Below are 4,331 nucleotides of genomic sequence, written 5' to 3'. Positions count from 1 at the left end.
TGTTTTTTCAACACCTTGTTCAATTACCATTTTTTTAACTTTATCACACGGATCAGACATGTACTTTTAGATCTGTGAATCTGTGATAATACTTTTACAACTGGAAGACTCAGACATGTAATTGAGAGATGAACACAACTACGGGTAAAGCCATGGCTGCAACACACGGTTGCAAAGTGAGAACTATGCAACCTGGATATTGCCCCGCCAAGATGCTACTCGGATCTTCTATGTACCCTCAAAATACAATCATCATCACAGTCTATTGTGTTATGTAACCCCGCTTTAAAGCATGATGTACAAGAGTAATTTTCCACTAAACTTAAACAACCTTTAAAGCATGATGTACAGCTGTTTTAAGCACAAGAAACACATATGTAACCTCACAGGCTCAGCTTATGCATCATAGCCTTAACAGTTTCAGTTCAGACATATTAAGAACACAAGCTCAGCTTATGCATCATAGAGTCGACAGGCTCAGCTTATGCATCATAGCCTCACAGGCTCAGCTTATGCATCATACCCTCACAGGCTCAGCTTATGCATCATAGAACACTTGGGAAACATCCAAGCCATCTAGGTCGTATAACTTAGGACCTTAGTCCGACAACCATCAAACTCTGCCATCTGTCCGGCCCTTAGAAACACCTTTGTCTTACTAATCTGCATTTGACATATAAACAAACAAGTAAACATTAAAAAAATTAAAAAGGTAAATCCTAACTAAAACATCGGATGTAGGAAATAACCGAATCTACTAACAAATCCACATCAAGATTAAAGATAAATCAACATTTAGAACCTAACCTGAGTCGATTCATCACAAAACACATGCGAAAATCCTTCGTAAACCTCAGATTTTCACAAAACCATGACACTTATCAGTCCCAAAAATGAAGGAAAAGATCAAAATATAACAGAACAAAGTAAAATCAAAAACTACAAAAACAATTTATCCTTTCACTATCCCGAAAAATGAAAAAATATATCAAAACATCCCACAGAACAAACTAAAATAAAAAGTACATAACAATCTATTTTTTCACTATTCCATATCTAAAATTGACCTAACTATCATAATTTTCATTGAACTACAACACTTATCATCCCCAAAAATGACCTAAATATCATAATTATCACACAACCATGACACTTATCAGTCCCAAAAATGAAGGAAAAGATCAAAATATAACAGAACAAAGTAAAATCAAAACTACAAAAACAATTTATCCTTTCACTATGTCATATTTGAAAGAACTTACAACAATGCAACCATCATAGTGAAAAGCCGACAAAAATTTTAAAACCTTGATGTGAGAGCCGAGAAACAACGCAAGATCCGAATGCAAAGAGTTGATATATTCTGAAATCGAAGTAAATAGAAGTTGTTAAGTTGATGTTTTGAAAGTAGGATTATTCAACTGAGATAAACTTACAATTTCAGTTGAGTGTAGTTGAGAGTTTGTAAAGTGTGAGTAGAGTGTAGATATCTCTGGATTATTTATAGACTGAAGCAAGCAGTGCTGTCTTTCAAACAGTGTATGGAAGAGTGTTGATATATTATAGAGACTGCAGCAAGCAAGCTGTCTTTCACACAAAAGTAAAGTGTTGCTTTTTCCTGTAGATTGTACTTCCCTGCTTTTGGCATCCCTTTTTGTGAGATGTGTGAGCATTGAGAGAGAAAGCATATGGTGATCCGTGTGAAGTCAAATGGACGGTCCCGATCTTGATCCCTTTTTGTCTGTAGCATAAGTCAAATGGGTTAAGATCAGTTAAAAAACAAAAAGCATAAAAATAACAAAACACATCATAAAACACAAAATATAGTCAAGTTTATATTCTCTCAGTAGCATAGCATGTTAAAAATTAATATTCAAGGCTTAGAAATTACCAAAAAAGAGCGAAAAACCGACTGAATTCGAATCTCAGCCCATTCTTGACACTAATGCTCCGTTAGTTCTCGCAAAGTCAACCATCATAAAAAGAAATCAAGTATTAGTAAAGATTTGATATTAGTTATAACCAGTACACTATTAACTTAAAATAAATTTAATATAAATCACATTTTGTCAAGTTGCAAATATAAAAACCTTTATTATAAAAAAAAGAAAAGAAAATTGATGAATGATGATAAACTTTACTTTACCTCTGCTTGAGTGAGCATGAGACCACTAAGTGAGGGAACATTCTGCATATGAAGCCCCCATCGATTCGAATGAAGCAGCGTTCAGCGTCGCCAAAGCCAATTCCGAGACTCTCCAAGCAGATACACTTTCTCCGGCAGCCAGAAGATCGGAGTGAGCTTGTTCTGTAATAATAATAGTGATCGTGACAGTCGTTAACCAAAGGTATAACTAATTAAATTCAGATCCTAAAAAAAGGTTTCCTTGCGAGTTGCGAGTGACATACCTGAGTCGATTCATCACAAAACACATGCGAAAATCCTTCGTAAACCTCAGATTTCGTCCTTCGAACATCCGTCAACCGCTTCACCTGAAAAGTAAGAATCACAAAAGAACATGGTAAGATATATAACACTCATTGCAACTTATCAGAACATCAAACGGATCCCTTGTTCAAATCTGTGGATCCCTTGCCAGATAAAGCTTGTGATACATCTCATGAAACCCTAGATCTGCTCATCGAGCATCCCACAGAACAAACTAAAATCAAAAATACATTACAATCTATCTTTTCACTATTCCATATCTAAATGACCTAAATATCATAATTATCACAAAACCATGATACTTATCAGTCCCAAAAATGAAGGAAAAGATCAAAATATAACAGAACAAAGTAAAATCAAAACTACAAAAACAATTTATCCTTTCACTATGTCATATCTGAAATTAATCTAACTATCATCACCAAAAATACAAATTCAAATATCACAAAACTTTCAACCTAATTTGAAATAAGCGCATCTACTAACAAATCTACATCAAGATTAAAGATAAGAATCACAAAAGAACATGGTAAGATATATAACACTCATTGCAACTTATCAGAACATCAAACGGATCCCTTGTTCAAATCTGTGGATCCCTTGCCAGATAAAGCTTGTGATACATCTCATGAAACCCTAGATCTGCTCATCGAGCATCCCACAGAACAAACTAAAATCAAAAATACATTACAATCTATCTTTTCACTATTCCATATCTAAATGACCTAAATATCATAAATATCACACAACCATGACACTTATCAGTCCCAAAAATGAAGGAAAAGATCAAAATATAACAGAACAAAGTAAAATCAAAACTACAAAAACAATTTATCCTTTCACTATGTCATATCTGAAATTAAGGTAACTATCATCACCAAAAATACAAATTCAAATATCACAAAACTTTCAACCTAATTTGAAATAACCGCATCTACTAACAAATCTACATCAAGATTAAAGATAAATCAACATTTAGAACCTAACCTGAGTCGATTCATCACAAAACACATGAGAAAATCCTTCGTAAACCTCAGATTTCGTCCTTCGAACATCCGTCAACCGCTTCACCTGAAAAGTAAGAATCACAAAAGAACATGGTAAGATATCTACCAACAAATCTACATCAAGATTAAAGATAAAGCAACTTATCAGAACATCAAACGGATCCCTTGTTCAAATCTGTGGATCCCTTGCCAGATAAAACGGATCCCTTGTTCAAATCTGTGGATCCCTTGCCAGAACATCTCATGAAACCCTTGATCTGCTCATCAAACGGATCTGGTGATAGATTCAAACGGATCTGGTGATAGATCTCATGAAACCCTAGATCGCCGAGAAGAGAGAGAAGAGAGAGAGAAGAGAGAGAGAAGATCTGATGTTGTTTTGTGAGATGTGTGAGCATTGAGAGAGAAAGCATATGGTGATCCGTGTGAAGTCAAATGGACGGTCCCGATGTTGATCCGTGTGAGAAAGTAAAACATTTGGACGGCAGATGTATACCCTTGTAAAGGGTAAAAGGGTTTGTGTTTTCTTGTGCCTTAACAGTTGTACATTGTGCATTAAGTGTTTTTTCAACACCTTGTTCAATTACCATCTTGTCCTTCACATATCCTTATTAAAGTAGTATAGATAATCATGATTTGTGCAGGGTTGTCACTTCCGTGACGTCAGGATTGCAACGGATAGTTCGATTACAACGGCTATATATCCGTTAGTTAGTTACGGATAAGATCAGCAAAATATAACTCGTCAATGTTACATAATTACTCCTAATATTTTGGGGGCAATTGTTAGGGCAGGATTTTTAATGACCTGTGATCCTCACATGATATCCTAATAGTGATCCTTACTTCTGTGGCAGATAGTGATCCTCAGAAGA

General features: G+C 35.1%; 1 long non-coding RNA gene across 1 annotated transcript; it reads right to left on the bottom strand.

The window, feature by feature from the left end:
* Window positions 1–1,223: 1,223 nt before the first annotated feature.
* LOC110870738 lies at window positions 1,224–2,047 on the bottom strand. The gene is made up of 3 exons (XR_002553210.2): window positions 1,892–2,047; window positions 1,437–1,741; window positions 1,224–1,363 (listed from the first exon to the last, which is right to left on the bottom strand). It is a non-coding gene; the product is annotated as an uncharacterized LOC110870738 (long non-coding RNA).
* Window positions 2,048–4,331: the final 2,284 nt, after the last annotated feature.

This window comes from Helianthus annuus, chromosome 9 (genome assembly GCF_002127325.2).
Source record: "Helianthus annuus cultivar XRQ/B chromosome 9, HanXRQr2.0-SUNRISE, whole genome shotgun sequence".
NCBI classification, from domain to species: Eukaryota; Viridiplantae; Streptophyta; class Magnoliopsida; order Asterales; family Asteraceae; genus Helianthus; species Helianthus annuus.
The sequence above is the reverse complement of the archived record's forward strand: the minus strand, read 5'-3'. Positions and strand labels throughout refer to the sequence as shown.